This window comes from Notolepis coatsorum (assembly GCF_963971535.1).
Source record: "Notolepis coatsorum genome assembly, contig: SCAFFOLD_318, whole genome shotgun sequence".
NCBI classification, from domain to species: Eukaryota; Metazoa; Chordata; class Actinopteri; order Aulopiformes; family Paralepididae; genus Notolepis; species Notolepis coatsorum.
This window is the reverse complement of record NW_028174011.1, coordinates 100,896-125,004: the sequence shown is the minus strand read 5'-3', so window position 1 is coordinate 125,004 and position 24,109 is coordinate 100,896. Positions and strand designations below refer to the sequence as shown.

The window sequence follows — 24,109 nt, the reverse complement described above, 5'->3', positions numbered from 1 at the left end:
TGTCTCATTTTCTGTGAAGAACATGTAAGAGAACACACTGCACCCCTACACATCTATCTTACATACGTGGTGTAACTGGACCCCAGACTGTGGAGACTGTTGATGAAAACAAGTAAACATGGTAGAAATGTAACAAAAAGGTTCACTGTGTTCCTTCACTGTCTGCTTCCACCTTGTTTCATTCATATTTTTCAAGATAAACGTGATTTATTAAATTAATGTCTCGATTATCATGGATTTTCTTTTTACAGACATCACATTTGATCACAATAAAACAAATATCACTTTTATTCATAATTGTGATCTAGCAGAGGTAAATGGGAAACATTAACCATACAGTATATGCCGTTTAAATTGCTTGAAATTTGAGATAAAGTTAACATATGTCATCATTTTTACATACATTGTTATGGATTTATTGTTTTAAAATCCCAATAATAATTTATGTCCACCAGAGTAACATAAATGCAAACACCCTACAAGGGTTAATACTATAGAGATCAGATGTTTTAAATATTACGAAGATGAAATAAGGCCATTCTGGTGATATCTTTGACGTGTCAATCAAATGAGAGAGAAGGATGAAAAAGCATGCAGAGGTTTTTAATGTTGGAGCTTTCTGTGAAATAAGACAATTCTCACATTTCAGGGAGGTGGCCTTAAACACACACCTCAGTCTAGGAGGCCAACAATTATCACCTCAGTTTTATTAGTATTTAGGAGCAACACACATGATATTTTAATTACAGATAAACATGCCTCTAAATGTAGTCGTTTCTCTCTTGTTTCTGTGCAGAACGTGATGTGAGGTTGGTAGGAGGCAGCCGCTGTGCTGGGACACTGGAGCTCAACCACCAGGGAGTCTGGAGACCAGGAGACGCGTATGGACAATGGAACATGAAGGAAGCAGCTGTAGTGTGCAGAGAGCTGGACTGTGGCTCTGCTGTTTCAGAAGAAGAGAGGGAGGGTTCTGTTTCTGAACAACCTACGTGGAGGATGCTTCCTCGTCGTCCTGCCTGTTCTGGCTCTGAGTCTGCACTGAGGGAGTGTAGCGGATTCTGGTATTCTGATTCTTCCCGTTACACCATGCAGTTGACCTGCTCAGGTAACTCTAAACACTAACATCACATTCAGCTGCTGATCTTTACAGGCTCACATCTCTGTCTAAAAACTAAATATACTTTATTAGTAAGTATTGTGTTATGTTGTAACACAGTAACACAGCGTTACTTGGATTAGTAACTAACTATGATATAATTTCTATTTTTGAAATTGTAAAGTCTTACAAAGTTACTGTGAAAGTAATACAATGACTAAGTAACGTGCTACTGGCCAACACTAATGATACGTGTGAACTGGACCACTGGCAATGATGTTACTTCAGACACATTTGGGTCTCATTCTCCAACAGACTTGTGACAAAAAGGGCTTCTCTTAGGGCCATTTGAGACCTTTTCGGGCAAGACATGAATATAGACAATATATTATAATTAGGGCTGTCAGTTTATCGTGTTAATTGGATTAATTAATTACACAGCAAATTATCGCGTTATGAAAATTTACTCAAAATAAAATACAAAAAAAAAATAAAAATCTTTTTTTATAAAAAAAAATCGTATTCATTCCATAAGAATGTAGAATACACATTTACAGACTTTTTTTAATATGGTCCATTTGCATGTTCTTAGTGTCTGATTCTAGGGACATCTATAGTAGATCTCCAGCTCTGAAGTACAGTTGACCATGGTTGACTTGGACAAACCTCTCCTAATCGCCCTCGTTTATCGGCCCCCTAGCAGCAAGGACTTTATTTCCCAATTTTCCGAGTTTCTGTCAAATACCATGTCCATCCATGACAGAATCCTGATTCTTGGTGACTTTAATATTCATGTGTGCTGCCCATCCAAGCCTATGGTGTCTGATTTCATGGAATTGATCGACTCATTCGACTCACTTTGCTTACTACCACCGCCACCCACAAACTAGGCCATAAGCTTGATTTCTCAGTGTCAAATGTGAATATTGATGAAAATGCATGCTCCTCTGATCACTGCTGTAATGTTCACCTCCTCTCTCTCTCTCCCCCCAGGCAAATCCCCCTCCTCCCATGGGCGTCCCTCCCGCAGCATTAACCCCTTAACAACCAGTAAGTTTTCCTCCGCCTTCCTAGCTGCCCCTAACATCTGTACTATTGAAGCCTCTCCCTCCAACCTTAACATAGATCAGGGGTGGCCAACCCGCGGCTCGCGATATACTAGGCTTGAGTTTTGATTGATTGATTGAAAACTTTATTAACAGATTGCAGAATGGGTAGAGTACAGTACAGCTCAATACATACAATTGTTAAGGGGATGCAGACCAGAGAAATACTTTCGTCTTGTTTACATCAGGGTCCCCCATTTTCAATTCATCATTCAGTAAATTGTAATGAACCAAAGGAGAATATCAATTCTATTTAAAAAAAATTATCTTTGACTGTGAATAACACCATGCTAAAATTGACCAGACCTGAAAAATCTAAGCAAATTAATAAAGGGAAGATTATTAAACAGAAGGTTTTGTAGAAACAGAACTGAATTCTGCCATCTTTTTTATAATGTAAATTTCTCAACCATTTTTCTTCGTATTGCAACACCGTATTTTGCAAGACGTTCACAGAAAGCTAGAGAAACTAACTGTGTTCTGTTTTATGGCAATACCGTTCAGGTTTGTGGGAGATAATCCCAAAAAATAAGAGAAATAAAAAAGTAAATCCAGAAGTCAGTTGATTGACAGGGGCTGGCCGCTGGTGTGAGCTGGGTAGGGTAGTTTTTCGAAATTCGAAAGCCCTGAGTCTCTTCCTTCAAAAGACTACACTCACTTTTGGCTGTGCCACTTCCTTTTTTTTATCAACTTTTTCTCCCCATTTTTCTATTTTTCTCCCGTCCCCAATTTCGTATTGTCCAATTCTACCCTCCCTGTCTCGAACGTTGTTAGGCCATGCCTCCCACAAGTCGGCTGCAATGTGGACCAAGCCTTGCATCACGTGTCCCCTCCGGTACTCGAGGAGGCAGCCGTCGCATCTTTTCACCTGCGCAGCACGATCTCTCAGGTGTTGGTGAAGGAGGGGACGCTGATGAAGTGTGTGTTTCCTCAGGTGTTCATGAAGGAGGGGACGCTGATGAAGTGTGTGTTTCCTCAGGTGTTCATGAAGGAGGGGACGCTGATGAAGTGTGTGTTTCCTCAGGTGTTCATGAAGGAGGGGACGCTGATGAAGTGTGTGTTTCCTCAGGTGTTCATGAAGGAGGGGACGCTGATGAAGTGTGTGTTTCCTCAGGTGTTCATGAAGGAGGGGACGCTGATGAAGTGTGTGTTTCCTCAGGTGTTCATGAAGGAGGGGACGCTGATGAAGTGTGTGTTTCCTCAGGTGTTCATGAAGGAGGGGACGCTGATGAAGTGTGTGTTTCCTCAGGTGTTCATGAAGGAGGGGACGCTGATGAAGTGTGTGTTTCCTCAGGTGTTCATGAAGGAGGGGACGCTGATGAAGCTCAGCAGGAAGAGCAGACAACCTCGACATTTGTTTCTGGTAAATGTCACTTCCTGTCTGGACATTAACCCTCTCACTGCCACACGAAATGTCACTTCCTGTCTGGACATTAACCCTCTCACTGCCACACGACAGCCGGTTAACCCTTTCACTGTGACAATACAGAAGGTTAGCCCTTTACTATCACACAACCGACGGCGATGCTCCATCATTAGCATTGTTAGCGGACGCAGAGCTAATGATGCTAATGATGGAGCATCGCCGTCGGTTGTGTGATAGTAAAGGGTTAACCTTCTGTCATGTGGCAGTGAAAGGGTTAAAGCAACACACTCAGCAACACAGTCATGGAACCCCCTGTATCACAGCGCTCTTTTTGTACTCGCAATACTCGCTGAAATATATATATAACTAGGGCTGTCAGTTTATCACCTTAATTAGATTCATTAATTACACAGCAAATTATCGCGTTATGAAAATGAACTCAAAATTAATTTAAAAAAATATATATATTTTTTAATTTTAATATTTTTAAATCTCATTCATTCCATAAGAATGTAGAATACACATTTACAGACTTTTTTTTAATATGGTCCATTTGCATGTTCTTGGTATCTGATTTTAGGGACATCTATGGATCTCAGGGAATGAATTCCCAGTGTCAGAAATACTGTGTGTTACTAGGCTTGAGTAAATTGTAATGAACCAAATGAGAATATCAATAAATTTTTTTTTATCTTTGACTGTGAATAACACCATGCTAAAAATTACCAGACCTGAAAAATCGAAACAAATGAATAAATGGAAGATGATTAAACAGAAGGTTTTGTAGATACAGTACTGAATTCTGCCATCCGGACACATGCCATTTGAAATATGATTATAGAATATCAGGCCTAAAAGGGTTATGCGATTAACATGTGATTAATTAGATTAATGAATTACAAATCCTGTAATTAATTAGATACATTTTTTTAATCACCTGACAGCACTATATATAACCAAACCCTATAACCAATCTCCATATCTAACGTGGTTATTGAAGGGTAGAGTGAGACACAGTCTGCGTGGTGTATTTCTACGTCCTGTGCTGTGGCTATTGAAAGGTAGAGTGAGACACAGTCTGCACGGTGTATTTCTACGTCCTGTGCCGGGGCTATTGAAAGGTAGAGTGAGACACAGTCTGCACGGTGTATTTCTACGTCCTGTGCCGGGGCTATTCAAAGTTAGAGTGAGACACAGTCTGCACGGTGTATTTCTACGTCCTGTGCCGGGGCTATTGAAGGGTAGAGTGAGACACAGTCTGCACGGTGTATTTCTACGTCCTGTGCCGTGGCTATTGAAGGGTAGAGTGAGACACAGTCTGCACGGTGTATTTCTACGTCCTGTGCCGGGGCTATTCAAAGGTAGAGTGAGACACAGTCTGCACGGTGTATTTCTACGTCCTGTGCCGTGGCTATTGAAGGGTAGAGTGAGACACAGTCTGCACGGTGTATTTCTACGTCCTGTGCCGTGGCTATTGAAGGGTAGAGTGAGACACAGTCTGCACGGTGTATTTCTACGTCCTGTGCCGTGGCTATTGAAAGGTAGAGTGAGACACAGTCTGCACGGTGTATTTCTACGTCCTGTGCCGGGGCTATTGAAAGTTAGAGTGAGACACAGTCTGCACGGTGTATTTCTACGTCCTGTGCCGGGGCTATTGAAAGGTAGAGTGAGACACAGTCTGCACGGTGTATTTCTACGTCCTGTGCCGGGGCTATTGAAAGGTAGAGTGAGACACAGTCTGCACGGTGTATTTCTACGTCCTGTGCCGGGGCTATTGAAAGCGGGGCTTCCTGACAGGATGTCTCTGAATGGCGGCTTCCTGAAGCCAGGTCTGCGCTGACGGCACACGGGGGAAGGTCAGACTCCTCAGGGCGGCAAAATAGAAGGTGGAAAACAGAGGGAGGAGAGGAGGGGGAGAGGAGGAGGAGGAGAGGAAAGGGAGGAGGAGGAGAGGAGGGGGAGAGGAGGAGGAGGAGAGGATGGGGATAGGAGGAGGGGGAGATGAGGAGGAGGAGAGGAGGGGGAGAGGAGGAGGAGGAGGAGAGGAGGGGGAGAGGAGGAGGAGAGGGGGAGAGGAGGGGGATAGGAGGAGGAGGAGAGGAGGGGGAGAGGAGGAGGAGAGGAGCAGGAGAGGAGGAGAGGAGCAGGAGAGGGGGATAGGAGGAGGAGGAGAGGAGGGGGAGAGGAGGAGGAGTAGTAGGAGAAGAAAGAGCGATGTAATTTGTAAAGCAATAAGGCCAAATGGAGTAACAGCTTGAGACAGGTCGTTCTTTGCCGCCCTGGCAGGGAGAGCCGTCGCCAACCATTTAAACAATGAACTGTAGCGCTGAGATAAAGGAGTCGGAGGCGGTGTATCGAAGTTGAACCTAATCCCTTTATTATTCAGCAACATAACAACATGTCAACGTAATCGAGTTGATAGATAGAATGAATGACCGTGGCAGGAAGTGCCACACACAATATCGTCCGGGGGGAACTACTATTCCCAACAACAGTTCTGTGTGAATTATGTACAGTCACTACAGAACTCATGTTATGAATCCAGAGGGAGTCTTCTTTGACCTTCCCCGGGTTTGACCTTTTTCCAGCTAAAATTTGATGTCTAGAAGAAAAACGCTACAAACTCCACCAGAGGAACATAGATAGCCGCGGTCATGCAACTAGTGGTTGTTTAGCAGGTGGTGGTCAGTAGTTAGTCACCATAGTAGGGCCTACCATATTCCATTTAATTGTATTCTACTTGAATTGTCTGTTAACCCTTTCACTGTGACAATACAGAAGGTTAGCCCTTTACCATCACACAACCGATGGCGATGCTCCATCATTAGCATCATTAGCTCCGCGGAGCTAATGATGCTAATGATGGAGCATCGCCGTCGGTTGTGTTATAGTAAAGGGTTAACCTTCTGTCGTGTGGCAGTGAAAGGGTTAATTGTCTGTTAATGTTGATGCACCAAACGACCGTATGTGCAAACTTACTTTCTTACTAATACATTTCTGATTCTGATTCTAGTTAGCATCCAAGGCAGAGACACCCGGTCACAGTCTTCTAACTAAACAGTCAGAGCATGACCATTCACTCAAATCATGCATTTGAACCTTATTTTACAAAAAGATAAACTGGGATCTTTTTCAGAGGCCGATGTTGGCCTGATTATCCACTTACATCGCTGTCAGGATCATGTAACGTAAAATCATTGGTAAACAAACGTAATGCTGAAAATATACACTTTTACTGTATATCTCGGGCTTAAGAGGTTAACCCTGTGAGGCCCAAATTAAAAAGACATTAGCAACTTCAGAGGCCAGAGGGTGGGACATATAAACACATTTACTATCAAATATCATTGTGAGGCTGAACAACAGGACTATAGCCTACATGTGGTTAACATTTTTTAAATAAACATTATTTTTTTAAATGGCTAAAAGTGATTTCGTAATTTTGCATCCGTGGGTCTCACTTTTAACCCTGTGAGGCCCAAATAAAAAAGACATTAACAACTTCAGAGGCCAGAGGGTGAGACCTATAAACACATGAAGGGTGCAGTGACTGAAAAAAAAGGTTGAGAAACGCTGGTATATGGTGTGGCTCTTTGTGGTACCACAGTAATCTTTGTGGCTTTTAGTCTCTGACTGGTTGGCCACCCCTGACATAGATGAACTCACATCCCTGTTTAATTCCACCTGCCTCTCCATTCTGGACTCAGTAGCCCCCCTTAGACAAAAAAAACAAACAAAGTCTAAAGGCCAGCCGTGGCTAAATGACACCACCAGAGCCCAGAGGAGAGAGTACAGGAGAGCAGAGCATAAGTGGAAAAATTATAGACTCCATGGCCCTCATTCATCAACGTGACTTACGCACAGATATGTTCTTAACCTGTGCGTACGACCATTTCTAAGCAAAGTGTGGGATTCATCAATTTCAACTTGAACTTGACTTCGTGCTTATATTTACGCACAGCTCGGAGCATGCGTAGCTGACGCCCAGTGGTAGAACATCGTTACTACGGCATAAGCGCTCCTCAGTTCTGCATTAGTTTCAATGCGGAAATAAGCTTCCGTGCATTACTTCCAAGTACTGGCGTGTTCACCTTCTGTATGACCCGTAATTCATTATAGTTCATTGTAAAATAGCGACAGTAGTGTAATTATAACGGGCTCATGCGGGAACAAGAGGTTGGCTTGCTTGTTTGGCACGGGGGGCAGAAGCAGAACACCCGGCCTCCAAACACCATTAAATATCGTTTCAAATAAAAAGCGACATACTATTATTTTGTGTCATGTTTCCAAATAAGATTGGCCACAACGGAATGCTTTCTACTTCAATTTGTTGATTAGAATAGATTACCTCGCTCCGTTGAAACTTCACTGAGCTCAGCACACAGACATGATAATAATAACAACAACAATAATAATAATAGCTTCATTTTACATAGCACCTTTCAAGAGAGACCCATGCAAGGTCGCTTTACATAGATGGGGGGGGGGGGGGGGGGATAACAAAGTAATAAAGATAGTGGACAGACTATGTAAATATGATGATGGGATTCAAGTTCGCGTTTTTGTTGATCATAGGCATGCTGTCAGAGTATGATATCTTAATCAAACATTCTAGAACATTTGTCGTCACAGATCATGTCATAATAGAACATAGGCTACATGGCATGGTCCATCGTGATATTGTGTAGACTGTTATTACTGTACCAGTACCACCCATTGTGACAACAGCCTTGTGAGTCCCGCACACAAACATGATGGAATTCAAGTTCATGTATTGAAAGGCAGGCTACATCATACATGGCAGTGAGATTCATTGTTCAAGTTTCAAGTTTCAAGTTTCTTTAATAGTTGTCATACAGAAGTACAGAATACTTTCATACAAAATGCTTCTTACTGTTACGCTCCAGAGACTGTGCTAGACAAGATAGTATCAAATAACATAGTATAGCATGTAATTTAGAAGAAGAAAATGAGGTCACAGTGTTCGGTATAGACATATGTACAATGTTCGATGCAGAATAGACGTAGCTGAGTTACCATATAATATACAATACTATGCAGTGTACTAATGTACAGTACTATATAGTGCAAAGCAGAAATGGGATGAGGTACAATTTAGGTACAATTTACAGTAAGGTGTACGAGTTGTAGTGCAATCCTTCATCAATAAATATAAAGTGTGGGTAGTGGGTGCTACAGTGTGTTTGTTTAAAGTGGGTGTGTGCTATAAAGTGTGTGGAGTGGGTGCTACAGTGTGTTTGTTTAAAGTGAGTGTGTGCGTGTGGATGTGTGTGCTATGTGCGTTTGGTGGTTGTTGTTGTGTAGTGTTCATTGTTCGTTTAGCAGCCTGATGGCCTGGGGATAGAAGCTTCTTCTGAGTCTTTCTGTGCTCGCCTTGAGACTCCGGTATCGCTTGCCTGACCGCAGCAGTTCAAAGAGGCAGTTGTTCGGGTGACTGGAGTCTTTAATGATTCTCTTAGCCTTGCCCTTGCAACGCTTGTTGTAAATGTTCTGGAGGGTGGGGAGCCCCCCTCCAATTGTGCGTTCGGCTGAACGTGTCACTCTTTGTAGTCTGTTTCGGTCTTGTGCAGTGCTATTCCCAAACCAGGAGGTGATGTTGCCAGTCAAGATGCTCTCTATTGTACATGAGTAGAAGTTCTTAAGGATCTTCTGACTGACTTGGAACTTCCTTAGGCGCCTGAGGAAGTAGAGGCGTTGTCGTGCCTTCTTCACAACACTGTCAATGTGTGTGGTCCATGTCAAGTCCTCGGATATGTAGGCTCCGAGGTACTTAAAGCTGTTGACTCTCTCAACCGGTGCCCCGTCGATGCTGAGGGGGCTGTAGTCCTTGACCCCCGACCTCCTGAAGTCCACAATCATCTCCTTTGTTTTGCTGACGTTCAGGGAGAGGCTGTTTTCCTGGCACCATCCCGCCAGGACCTTGACCTCTTCCAGGTAGGCCCTCTCGTCGTTGGCAGAGATCAGGCCCACCACCACTGTGTCGTCAGCAAATTTGATGATTGTTCTTGTATATGCTCTCGTATTATTCTTTATATAGGCTACCCAATACTGACATCAAAATAGATTGTATGCCTCTAGAAATCATATGCAGCAGGTAGAAAATTTACGGAAAATCCGTCGCGATTTGGAATAAAATTGAGGAGAACTTTAATCCCTGGGTATTAATCAAACAAAACGGGAAAAGGCAGTCATATTCCAGCACGGTCTTTATTAGTGTTTGCGCTGCCCAGGCAGTAATGGTTAATAGATATCATATCCGACATCACCGTACGTGTACACGTCTGTCAGCCTGTCACATAACACACTTCCCTCGGCTTAGTCCATTTTTCCACATTTCATGGGGGTATTCCATTACCGTATATGGTTAATCGGGGCGGTTCTGGTATGCAAATACTTAAAACAGTGCACGAGCTCAAACGTAGGATCAAAGTCATATTTATCAAGACAGGTGTGCGTAGGACCTGTGTACGCACGTGTGATACATCCCGGTTTCTTTGTGCGTGCACATATTCTAAATTCTGTGCTTAAGTATGGAAATAGAACATTTTCTACGTCACGTTAATGAATGAGGGCCCATGTCTCTCTCGAGATGCTTAGAGACACTCGTATCAGATATCAGTTAGCAGTTAAAGCAGCGAGAGCCGAATACTTCTCAGACCTCATCCGTAACTCTCAAAACCCCAGGACCCTCTTTGCAAAATACTGTGACAATTTTTACTCACTACAAAACATAGGTCAGGGCGAGTACAGGTTGTCTAACAAATGAGGCTACCCACAGCTTCTCTATACATCTCTTACATCAGTCAAAACATCTCAGGATCTTTTCCACATAATTAAATCATTTAGAACATGGTAAGTCATCCACCTCTGTATTTAAACATAGAATTAAACATAGGATCCATTTCAGTATTTAAACATGGATTCTACTCAGGTATTTAAACCCGGATTCTACTCTTCCCGTATTTAAACCTGGAGTATCCTCCTCCTGCATTTAAGCAGTGTAGCCACCCTCCTTCAGTATTTAAACATGGAGTACCCTCCTTCAGCATTTAAGCAATTAGCTACAAACCATACTTTGTATTTGTCTTGGCCTTCAATACCCTCCCGGATTGAATATACCCATTTCCCTCCCACTGTCTGTCTGCCCTCTGGTAACTTGGTTGAATACACCCATTTCCCTCCCACTGTCTGTCTGCCCTCTGGTAACTTGGTTAGAGTAAAGGTGTGGTTGTCCTCTAGGGACCTCATCTCCTCATCCCTTGCTCTCTCCCATTTACTTGATTCGGGGGACACTATGGCCTCCTTAAAGGTCGGGGGTACCCCACTGACTACCCTGTAGCAGTAATCAACGGTGGTGAGTGTACTGTCATCCTCGTCACTCCCTTTCCGGGCATAGTCTGTCAGATACTTTGGGGGTTTGTGTTCCCTTGAGGGATACCTCCCACTGCTTGGGGCACTTGACATCACCCTTGGGTGCTCCTCGTCATCTGCCTCTGGGGGTGGCTGACTGTGCCTGCACGACCGTGCTAAGTACACTGGGTTGATGTGTCTCTGTTTCTACACACCTTACTCTGGAGTCCAGCTCTAGCTCCTCTGTCTGTGTCTCGCTCTCACATGTTGTCTTTGTGACAAACTTGACTAGCATGTGTTTCTGCACTCTCCCTTTACCGGGATGATAAACTAGGAAAGCAGGGCTTCCCTTGTCGTGCCCTACAAAGAGTCCTTTTACACATCTGGACTCGGGCTTTCCCCTGTCCTGCAGGTACGCATAACACACTGATCCAAATCGGTGCATTCTAGCTAGATTACACTTCTTTCCTGTCAGTGCTGTATACGGGGTGGTGCCAGTGTGCTTATTAAAGCACCTGTTTCTGGTGTAAGTGGCTTCTTGCACCGCATAATGCCATAGGCTCTACTAGCTTACACCTAGCCATTTCGAAAAGGGTGCGCCATTTCCTCTCTGACACTCTGTTCTGGTGTGGGGGATATGGAGATGACGTCTCGTGTCTTATCTTGTACCTTCTCAACAGTGATTGGAACTCTCTGTTTGTGAACTCGGTTTCGTTGTCGGACCTCAAGCATCCTACGTTACCATAAGGGGCTACGTCTGCCAGGAATTTCTCTGTGGCCTGGAGTGTGTCACTCTTTGCTTTGAGAAAGTAAACAAACACTGCTCCTGTGCACACATCTGTAAAAGACTGTACATATCTAAAGCCTCCTATGGACTCGTTGCTTACTGGACCGGCTAGATCCGTGTTAACTAGTGCAAGTGGTACCTTTACTTTTTCTGTGGGATTTCTGTTTCTCGATTGAGTAAACTTCCCTGTTTTGCACACTACACATTTATTGTCAGGTCTACGCTTTTCACCTTCAATGTGCATGCCTTCTGTCACTGCTTGCAGTTTCAGTAAATCCTCGTAATTACAATGACCCATAATCTCGTGCCATGTCTGAATATCGTGACTGGCCGTCACGCTACACATATCATTATTATCATTACACTTGTCATTGTCATTACACTCTGTTTGCAGATAATACATTCTCTGGCACATCTTTATGTCAAACCGTGTACCATCAGGCTCTACAAGAAAATGTTTACCTTTATCGAAGAATACCTTGGCACCGCTTGCAGTAGCAGCTATTACAGAGAATATTCCTTGTGGGAACGATGGTAGGTAGAGAGCGTTCTTTAACGTCACTGTGCGTCGGCGCCCCCCACTGTCTGTGAGGCATACCTGTGCGTCTCCTCTCTCTTGCGCCAACCCGTAGGTGCGCTTCCCGTCTGCCAGATCCATGCTGTGCCTCTCCGGGTGGAAAGTGTTGTCAAAGTTCTTGAACCAACTCCTGTCGTTGATGACATGGGACGATGCACCTGTGTCCACGATCAGTCCCTTCCTCTGGGCCCGCTGCAGCTGTGCGGCCTGGCGATGCACGCTGTCAGCGCCCCGAAAGCGAAGTCTTCTTGTCCCGTTATTCTCCGGGCGTCGTCTCGATCTGTCTCACGTCGACCGTGGCCGCCATCGTGTCCGCTGCCGCCATCTTGTCCACATCCGCCATCTTGTCCGTAGCCGCCGTCTCGTCCATGGCCGCCGTCTCGTCCATGGCCGCCGTTTCGTCCATGCGCGTATCGCGCGCTCTGGTCGTGTTTCTTCATGCACGCTCTGTGTGCCCCGTGGATTTGCAGAAGCTACACCAGACAGTCTTTGTGCAGTCGCCTCTCCGATGGCCTTTCTCTCCGCATCGCCAACACACCAGTTCTGCCATGGTCCTGGTCCTCTCCCTTGGCGTTGCTCGGGCCTTCAGCACCCTCTCTCCTGCCTCCGCGGCGGCTGGGTGGGTATCTTCTGAGGCCTCAAAGTTATGTGTTACCAGGAGTGTGAACGGTTTGTACAGCTCCGGTAGTCTCCTCATCACCATCGCCATCATTAGCCCATTGCTTGGTGCTTCTCCTGCACTCTTCAATGACGTCATGGACTGCTCAGCTCTGATGACGTATTCGGGCACCGTCTCGGTGTGCCTCTTCCTCAGTCCCGTTAGTGTTATGTAGAGGGCCACGACTCGGGGTCTTCCTTGCCCGATGTAATGCTCTCTCAACACCCCCAGGCTTTCTCTGCCTTTGTCTTTAGTGTCGCGGAATATCTGCCCCAAGCTGGTGTCGTCGAGCAGTGGCACTAACTCACAGTACGCGTCTGCGTTATGCTGGTCGTCCAGGGCTTGCTCTTCCGCCGTCAGTGGTCCCATGGGGGCTGTCAAGATCGTCGCCTTCAGTCCCGCACCCTGCATGCAGCATAACATGCGCTCTTCCCAGAGCTCGTAGTCCTCTGCTTTTCCATTGAATGAGGGCCATTTGCTCCTTCCCTTGGTCGCCATCCTCTTTGTTGATGGTAGGCGTAGCTTTAGCTCTTGTTGGCCTAGTGCCTAGCCACGCGGTGCTCCCGGCGCTAACCTAGCATATACTTCAGCTAAACTTGCTACCCTTATTATTTCGCCCCGGCGTGTTCTGGGCCCATAACCTGTTGACACAATCTGGCTATGGGGCGACAATAACGTGGTCAAGAGGCATGGTTTCTATCTTTAGCCTTTAAGCGGCATGGTTTATTCATTCACATGGTATGAGCAGCAGCACATGAGTTCTCCTCTCACTGAGAGGCTGGTGGAGAAAGAGGTAGAGGGGGAGGAGACATCTCTATTTATACTCGCCACCTGGTGGTATCAGGAGTGGCTCCGCCTAGAGCGCCCTCTATTGGAAAGAGTTATATATGCAGTTAGACAGTTACTAACAATCCTACATAGAACCTCTAACCTTAACAATATATAATCAAAAAATGCTAAATGCTAAAATGCTAAATGCTAAATGCAAAAAATATGCTCTGATGAAGTATACAGTATACACATAAGGTGTGGTATGCGTAAGGTAGTATATTGTCCTTTTAGGTTCCTAGTAGTTGGATGTCTGGCAGCAGTCCCTGCCCACTGTTGTGGAGCCTGATGGCCGCTGGTATGAAGGACTGGCCGAGGTGGTTAGTTGAGTGTCGGGGGGGTATGAGTCTGTGACTGAACATGCTTCTCATCTTGACTAGCTCGTCGTAGAGGGGGTGGGAGGGATTTTCCAGGATAGCAGCCAGCTTCCTTCTCATCCCCCTCTCTGCCACCACCTCTAGTCTGACCAGCTCGACTCCCACCACGGAGCTAGCCTTCCTCACCAGCTTGTTGAGCTTGTTGGAGTCCCTTGAGTTGATGTAGCCCCCCCAGCATGCCACACCAGAGGACGCTGGCCACTACAGACTGGTAGAATGATTCCAGCAGTCTATTGCAAACGTTGAAGGACCCAAGTCTCCTCAGGAAGAACAGCCTGCTCTGTCCCTTCTTGTAGAGGGCCTCTGTGTTGTCCGACCTGTCCAGTTTATTGTTTAGGTGTACCCCAAGGAACTTATGACTCCACCACCTCCACCTCCTCCCCTCGGATGGTGTTGGGAGTCGGGGGGGGCTCTTCTTGCCCCTCCGGAAGTCCACCACCAGCTCCTTGGCTTTACTGGTGTTGAGTTGGAGGTGGTTGCTGTCTCTCCACCCCACAAAGCTCTCCACCAGGTCTCTATACTCACAATACAATGTGTTAAAGTGGGTCCTACTCTTCTAGTGGCATGAACACCACAACAACCACCTTCAACACGCTCAAGGTGTGTGTGGGTGGGGGGGGGTGTGTGTGTGTGTGTGTGTGTGTGTGTGTGTGTGTGTGTGTGTGTGTGTGTGTGTGTGTGTGTGTGTGTGGGTGTGGGGGTGGGGGTGGGGGTGGGGGTGGGGGTGGGGGTGTGGGTGTGGGGGTGGGTGTGTGTGTGCGCGCTGCTCGGAGTCTGTGACAGAGCTGCTCCATCACAATTGTTTGTGACTTATAGTCCAACATGGAAAAAATAGTTTGTTTCAACACACTGTAGTTTGTCGTTTATTACACGCATTTCCAAGATAATCCAGCCTTTTTCCGTAGATCGCGAGATAAAACGCGTTATGTGCCATAAGCCCGAATCGTTCTGGTTGATTCCCTGAAACCCCAAATACTCCCAAATCAAAGGTATATAACATGTACATATGTACCTTGACAAAAAGTATATTAAGTAGCACAGCAACTTCTGACTCAGCGCGCACTGCAGCAGAGAATGAGAACATAGTAGAAAACATGAAATGGACTTTTCATTCAGTCAGGACTGTGCTACTGGGGGTGCACCTTGTAGTGCTAACCATGTCTTTAATGAGAGTACTTTGTGATGTGATCAGCTGTGATGTCATGTGATCTGCTGTGATGTTGTGAATGTTGTTATATCAACATGTTTGTGTTGCAGACTCTCCCCTGCCGGCTACGGAGAAAAATCATGCTCCTCCCAGAGCTGAAGCCAGACGTGATTACTACAACCAGCCTGGTCCCAGAGCTGAAGCCAGACGTGATTACTACAACCAGCCTGGTCCCAGAGCTGAAGCCAGACGTGATTACTACAACCAGCCTGGTCACAGAGCTGAAGCCAGGCGCCTGGAGAAGGAGGAGAGGGCAGGAGCTCAGGGCTCAGTATAGGATGGTTTTATGATGAAGAGCTCAGAGTAGGATGGTTTTATGATGAAGAGGAGCTCAGAGTAGGATGGTTTTATGATGAAGATTTTTTTTTATTAAGGATCCCCATTAGCTTGTGCCATAGCAACCAGCTAGTCTTCCTGGGGTCCACACACAAAAAAACGTACAAAAACAATTAGTGTTGCAAGACAAAATTATTAAAAGTCAGCAAATGAGATAGCTAAAATTACTAGGGCTGTCAGTGTATCGTGTTAATTAGATTAATAAATTACACAGCAAATTATCGCGTTGTGAAAATTAACTCAAAATTAATTACAAAAAACAAATTTAAAAAAATTTAATATTTTTTTTGTATCATTCATTCCATAAGAATGTAGAATCTTATGTTAATATTGCTATACATCTGTATATTATATATAGACTATAGATTTAGATTAAAAAATATTAAAAATAAAAAAGGGGGGGGGAGTCCTTTTACTACCCCCTCTTCTTTCTCTGTTGTTTCCCTACCTCTCTTCTGGATGTGTTTTTTTTCTCTCTTTCCTTCATCTATTTTTCAAACTCCATGCTCCATGTATTATGGCAATTGGGGTTATTCGTTAATATAAAATACCGTAGGCGGTCAGGTGGCGTAGCGGAGATTGCGTTCGTCACCAACGCCGGAGACGCTGAAATCCAGCTCACAGCTCCGGCGTTGTCACCAGCTTGGCTGGCCGTTCACACTAATACAATTGGCAGTATTAGAGGGTGGGAAAGCTGGCGGGGTGGGTCCGGGTCATTGTAAACAGCGACTCCTACAGTTCGGTCGGGGCGCCAGCTCAGCGCGGATAGGATCTAAGGGGGGTAGTGTGATCCTTCCACACGTTACACCCTCTCAGTGAGAGTCCGCGCTGCCAGGTGAAAAGAAGCGGTTGATTGGCTAGACGTGTGTCGGAGGAAGCACGTGATAGCCTCCACTCTCCCAGACCGACTGTGGGGGGTAGGTGCGCAGCGACCAGGAAGGGGATTGGGAATTGGCATAACGACTAACATTGGGATGGGAGAAAATCGGAGGAAAAATGAGGGAAAAATATCAATAAAAAAATAAAAAAATAAATATATAAAATACCACGGTAGTGACCAAAAATATATTTTCGGGTACCTTGACAAAGCATGGTACTGTAGGTTGCCTGCACTGCAATAGGGATATACCCTTTTCTTTTATATTATTGTTGTTTGCTTAGCTATGGGTTTGTTTTGGTTAGCCAGAAAAAACCCTAGCTAGTTGGGCCAATTGCCCTGGGGGACTAGTGCTGGAGGGTGGGGGGTTAATGTGGGTTTTGTGTTAAATGTTGTATTTTTGCTTTTTCTGTTTTACCTTTTTACACCATGTATTAATACTAGTTTTTTTTCCTTGCAGTTTGTATTTATCAAAGTCTCAGAGTCCACTTGAAATTACACTTGATAGGAGCCATGTTCCATCACCTACAGATGCTCCATCCGTTTAGCATAAACTCATTGGGCTGTTATGGCTAATCATACAGGGACCCCCCTGATCGGGAACAGGTGTTTGACTAATTTTACTAACTGGAACGTGAAGGGACTGAACAACCCTATTAAACGCACTAGGGTACTTACCCACCCCAAGCTTCTGAAAACGGATATAGCCTTCCTCACTGAGACGCATATACAAACTTCCGACAATACTAATCTGAAACAGGGTTGGGTTGGGCAGGTATTTCAGTCAAGCTATCAGAGTAGGGCCAGGGGTGCAGCGATTCTAATTCGAAAATCAATTCCGTTTGCAGCAACCAAAACAATTTTTGATCCTAATGGGCACTTTGTTATTGTTGTTGGTAAGCTCTATCAAACGCTTGTGATACTCGCATGTGTATACGCCCCCAATTATGATGACTCGATTTATGACACATTTTCTGTCATCTATACCACACATAGACACTTACCAACTGATCCTGTCCGGGGATTTTAACTGTGTGCTTGACCCTTTACTGGACAGATCCTCTAGGAGGAGAGCTGCCAACTCTAAAACATCTGAGCACTTAAAGGGCTTTTTGGAGGCGTGTGCTATGTCAGACCACTGGCAATTCCTATACCCAACTAAGAGAGAATATTCTTTCTTCTCACCCATCCACCATACTTTCTCGCGAATAGATAACTTTTTTTTGGACAAAACCTTATTCCCCTTGGTGCAGTCATGTGTCTACAATATTATATTAATTTCTGACCATGCCCCTGTAACATTAGCATTAGCTTTCCCCAACCATAAGCCAAATAGATCCCCTTGGTGGCTTAACTCATTTATATTGTCAGAGGAGGCTTTCATTTCTTTCATTAATTCACACATTGAAATTTTTTTAGAAACCAATTTGAATAATGAAACCTCCCCCTCTCTGATTTGGGAGACCATTAAAGCCTACCTGAGGGGTCAGATAATTTCCTACAGTACCTTTACTCATAAGGCACGAGTAGAAAGACAATAGCAACTCCTAAAACTGATCTTGAACGCAGACAGAGCTTATGCTTCCATCCCAACTCCAGAGCTTTATAAAGAACGGCTGTTACATCAGACAGAGTTTGATACACTCAACTGGACAGGCAGAACGTGCTCTTCTGAAGGCTAGGCACATCTCTTATGAACAGGGTGAGAAACCGAGTAGAGCCCTCGCACATAGTTTGAGACAAGCATTTGCCACTCAGGTCATTGACCAAATTGACTCTCCGACTGGCTTAAAGACTGACCCCTCAGGTATTAATGAACAATTTCGTAATTTCTATTCTAATCTATATGAAACTGAACATCCAACTGAATCGGGCCTGATGGACACTTTCTTTGAAGGACTAGACATACCCACCGTTGATGAGGACTCTAGAGAGACCCTAGATAACTCCATTACATTAGATGAAATAAATAATGTGGTTATGTGTATGCAAAGTGGCAAATGCCCAGGACCAGATGGTTTTCCAACGGAGTTTTACAAAAAGTTCTCCCCTAATTGAATCCCTTACTTGCAGCCGTTTTTGATGATAGTTTGACTCAGTCAAGCCTACCCCCAACCCTCCGCCAGGTGTCAATTTCCGTGCTCTTAAAGAAAGGTAAAGATCCTCTTAGTTGCTCCTCATATCGTCCAATAAGTTTGCTCAACGTCGATGTTAAGATCTTAGCTAAGGTGCTAGCTCTCCGCCTAGAATCTGTTTTGCCATCTATTATCAATTTGGACCAAACAGGCTTCATGAGAAACACACTCCTTCTTCAATATTAGATGTGCATTTAATATCCTGTACACAGAGACTTCAACACAGCGCCCAGAGGTACTCATGTTGCTGGACGCTGAGAAAGCCTTCGATCGTGTGGAATGGGGCTACCTGTTCTACGCTCTCCGGCGGTTCGGCTTCAGTGACGTTTTTATCTCCTGGGTCAGACTGTTATACACTGACCCCGTGGCCTCAGTTAGAACAAATAATGTACATTCAACATATTTCCCCCTTCAGCACGGGACGAGACAGGTATGCCCTCTATCCCCACTGCTTTTTGCCCTGGTTATGGAACCTCTGGCAATGTCCGTTCGACAATGCCCAGATATTAAAGGGATAGTTAGAGCGACGCAGGAGCACACAATCTCCTTATACGCTGACCATGTACTCTATATATCTGATCCTCTTTTGTCTATCCCACATATCCTTGACACACTCAGGAAATTCGGTGAATTCTCAGGGTATAAACTCAACCTTGATAAAGGTGAACTTGTACCCATTAACAATGTGGCCAGCCAGGTTTCTTTTAATTATTTGCCCTTTAAGGTCACAAACGATATATTTACCTATCTGGGTATAACTATCACAAAGTCCCACTCCCAATTACTAAAGGCCAACTTTACACCGCTCCTGGACCGAACACGCCAAGATCTTATACATTGGTCCAGCATGCCCCTATCTTTAGTTGGGAGAATTAATATAATTAAGATGAGCATTCTTCCAAAGTTCTTATACCTCTTCCAATGTGTCCCGATCTTCCTCACCAAAATATTCTTTACAAAACTTAACAGCCTAATTTCAACATTTATTTGGAACAACAAACCACCCACAATCCGGAAAATATTTGTACAAAGACTGAAAATGGGTGGGGGTTTGGCCCTACCAAACTTCCAAATATATTATTGGGCCGCGAATATTAGAAGTTTACTGTTCTGGCTACATGATACATCTGCTCCGGACGTTCCTGCCTGGTTACACATTGAAGCTAGTTCTACTGCCCGCATTTCACTCTCCGCTCTTTTGTGCTCTTCAATTCCCCTGCAACCTCCCCAGCCCTGTCTAAATCCTGTAGTGTTACACTCCCTGAAAATTTGGTCCCAATTTAGAAAAAGTTATGGTTTAATCTCTATGTCTACTTATGCTCCAATTGCAGCAAATCATCTGTTTCCGGCCTCCCTCCTAGATAACGTATTTGATCAGTGGTTCAAAAAGGGAGTTTTGAACACAAGACTGCTCTATGAAAGCAACATATTTATGTAATTTGAACAAATTAAGAACAAATATGATCTGCCATCACACCACTTCTTTCGTTACCTACAAATTAGAAACTTTATACGTAGTCAATCCACTACATTTCCATCCCTGCCTCCAGATACATCACTGGACTCAATCCTGGAGATAAAACCTGAGCTCAAGGGAACTATGTCTAAGCTTTATATGAACATTTTCGAGATGGAGGACTCGTCACTCTCAATAATAAAGGGGCAATGGGAAAGGGACTTTGGAATAGACATATCAGAAGAGGTGTGGTCAAGAATACTAAAACATTTTCATGCTTCATCTATTTGTGCGAGACACAGGCTTATTCAATTTAAGATTGTACATCGGCTACATATATCCAAACTCAAACTGTCAAAAATGTTCCCTGAGGTTAGTCCTACTTGTAACAGATGCAAACAAGCCCCGGCCGGACTGTACCACACATTTTGGACATGTCTTAGCTTAGCAGACTTCTGGTTGTCCATATTTAAGCTCTACTCAGACCTGGCAGGTCGGGTACTGGAACTGTGTCACTTCCTGTTTTTTTTTGGTGTTCTCTCCGACGACTTACATCTACCAAAAGCACAACTGAACTGCATCGCTTACTCTTCCCTTCTAGCAAGACGTCTCATTCTTATGAACTGGAAAGATGAACATCCTCCCTCATTTGGCAGATGGATTTGCGATGTAATGTACCATTTAAAAGTTGAAAAGTTTAAATATACTTTACGGGGATCAAGTAGGAAATTTGATGTGGTGTGGCAACCCTTTATCTCGTATGTGGAACGGTTGACTACGTCTCTCACCTCCTGAAACAAGGACACTGTATAGGAACGACTCTGTAACACGAAATACTCTGAGAACTTTGAATTTTTTATCTTTTCTTTTATTCATATATATATATATATATATATATATATATATATATATATATATATATATATATATATTTTTTTTTAAATCTAATTATTATTATTATTATATATAATGATATATATATATATATTATTATTAGATAATATGTTATGTGTATATTATTATTATATATTATATATATATATTTCTTTCTACAAATTTTTTGGTGTTGATCTGTTTAAAAAAAAGAAAAAAAAAGTCTTTTGTTTGTTTTGTCGATAAGTATGTTACGTTCGTATTGTCTACTGTAATGTCTAAAAAAACTAATAAAAATATCAAATATAAAAAATAATTATGTAGAATACACATTTACAGACTTTATTTTTTAATATGGTCCATTTGCATGTTCTTGGTATCTGATTCTAGGGACATCTATGCATCTCAGGGAATGTATTCCTAGTGTCAGAAATACTGTGGGCTAGATCCACAAAGAATGGATTGCACGGTGCAAGTTGCACCCTTACTTACAATTCATTATGAATTGAAAATGGGGGACCCTGATGTAAACAAGACGAAAGTCTTTCTCTGGTCTGCATCCACTTAACAATTGTGTGTATAGAGCCGTACTGTATTTTACCCATTCTGCAATCTGTTAATAACATTTTCATTCAATCAATCAATCTGCACGGTGATTGATTGAATGAACATTTTATTTTGAGTAAATTGTAATGAACCAAATGAGAATATCAATACATTTTTTTTATCTTTGACTGAATAACACCATGCTCAAATTGACCAGACCTGAAAAATCTAAGCAAATTAATAGATGGAAGATGATTAAACAGAAGGTTTTGTAGATACAGTACTGAATTCTGCCATCCGGGCACAAGTATATTAAAAGACAACCTATTGTCAACTTTAAGCCAAGAGAGGCGGGCATGCATACGGCTCACATTAGACCTTAGTGAGCAGCCCAGTACCAACCGTGCTGCCCTGTTCTGGACCACCTGGAGCTTCCTGAGGTCACCACTGGCAGAATAGGCGAGTCAATCTATGAAAAAAAAGCACTTAACCCAAAAAAAATTGATACAAAAGGTTTTTCGATGGATTCCGATAGTATTGGGCGTGCTAAATAACATACTAAAAGTCGACCAAAATCGACCCCCCCGAAAGCCGCCATTTCCAAGATGGCGTCCCAGATGGCGGTGGATATATTAAAATGGCTAAATCTCAAATTGAGAATATGGTGCAAAGGATTTCTCAACTGATTCTGGTACCTCTGGGCATGTTCACTAACATACTAAAAATCCAGGAAAATACACCTTCCAGAAAGGCTTAATTTTCAAGATGGCGTCCAAAATGGCGGCAGACCAAGCTTAAAATGGCTATATATCTCAATAGAAAAAAATATATAACTATGATTTTTCACTTGATTCTGGTACCTCTAGACATGCTTTTGAACATACTAAAAATCTAGGAAAATACACCTTCCGGAAAGGCATCATTTTCAAGATGGCGTCCAAACTGGCGCCCAGGAGCTTAAAATGACTATACAAATACAAATAGCTTACTAAAAAAGGTGTTTGCACTCTCCAGCTCTCAAGCTAGCTGATGCAAATAGCATATTTATTGCAGAAGGAGATGGCTTGGATTGTATTGTTACAATAAGAGAGAAAACATCAGACATACTCAGATCCTACTATAACAACACAAAACAAAACAGTGATGAAGAGTCTGAGAAGAGACACTTACTTGAAACAGCTGCAAAACTCATAAAAAGTGACATAATGACTAATGTTCCACCTGTTAATGAGTACCCGACTACAGAGACACTAAAACTACAGAATGCCCTTGATTATATTCCACAATCACTCCACATTGTGTTAAAAGCTTTGTTTGTCGGTAAAGAGACAGAGCAGAAAATTGCTAGTATTGGCCACGCAATCATACAGGCAGTCCGACCACGAGCTGTCCTTGCCCCTTTGCAAATTGGCCTAGCAGTGCAAATGCACCACTTAAACCGGTCTCGGTTCATTGTAGATATGCTGAATAAGATGGGATTCTGCTCTTCCTATTCTGAACTGCAGAGGTTTGAAATGAATGCTGCAAATTGTACTGCACCAAACATGCTTGGTAAGGATATTGATGTGTTGAACACAACCGTCTTATTTGCTGCAGACAATGTAGATCATAATATTCTAACAATTGATGGGAAAGGGACATTTCATGGGATGGGCATGATAGCTGCCTTGACACCAGGACAGAAGACAGACCAAAGGATTCCGAGGTTCAGAATTAATGAACTGAATCTTGTGCAGAGGTCAAAAGTTGTGATAATAGATTATCACTTTGCCAAACACTTTTGCAGAGACACCACATTTAAAGAACTTCCAAGACTCGCAGAATGTAACAAGATGGTTGATCTGCTTTGGGAGTTATCATTCAATTTCAAACAGCCTGCACCTGGTTGGCAGGGGATGATGCACATTATTCATAAGGGAGATGAACATCCAGGGCAGTCTTCAGTGAGATACTTACCAATGATAGACATGTACTCCAGAGACAAAACATGCATTCTGTCAACACTGGAGTTAATTTGTGGTCTGGCATTCAAACACCACCTTGCCCCAGTAGTTACATTTGACCAACCCCTATATTGGAAAGCAGCAGAGATAATCCTAGATTCACCACAGTGCAGTCACCTCAAGTCATTTGTCCTGCTCCTAGGAGGATTTCACACATTTATGAATTTGCTAGGAGCAATTGGTACACTGATGGACGGTACAGGACTTAAGGACATTCTAGGGGTAGTCTATGGGGAGAACTCAGTAGCCCATATGATGACAGGCAAATCAGTTCAGAGTGCATTCCGTGGCCATCTTCTGGTTGACAAATGTCTTAACCGCATGATAATATCAGAAATGGTAGATGATAGTCATGCATTTGCAGCAATGGTTGAACAGTCTGAAGCAATGTATACCTCAATAGTTAAGGGTGAAATGCCATTGGAAACAGTGTTCACATCAGAGACCCTCATTACAATAAATGAAGAGCTGGGAAAAAGGAAGATGGAACTGTGTGCTAGATCCAAAACT

At 43.5% G+C, this 24,109-nt stretch overlaps 1 long non-coding RNA gene across 1 annotated transcript; it reads left to right on the top strand.

The window, feature by feature from the left end:
* Positions 1–2,086: 2,086 nt before the first annotated feature.
* LOC311247650 lies at positions 2,087–16,040 on the top strand. The gene is made up of 3 exons (XR_014620867.1): positions 2,087–2,146; positions 3,497–3,565; positions 15,424–16,040. It is a non-coding gene; the product is annotated as an uncharacterized lncRNA (long non-coding RNA).
* The last annotated feature ends 8,069 nt before the right edge of the window (positions 16,041–24,109 follow it).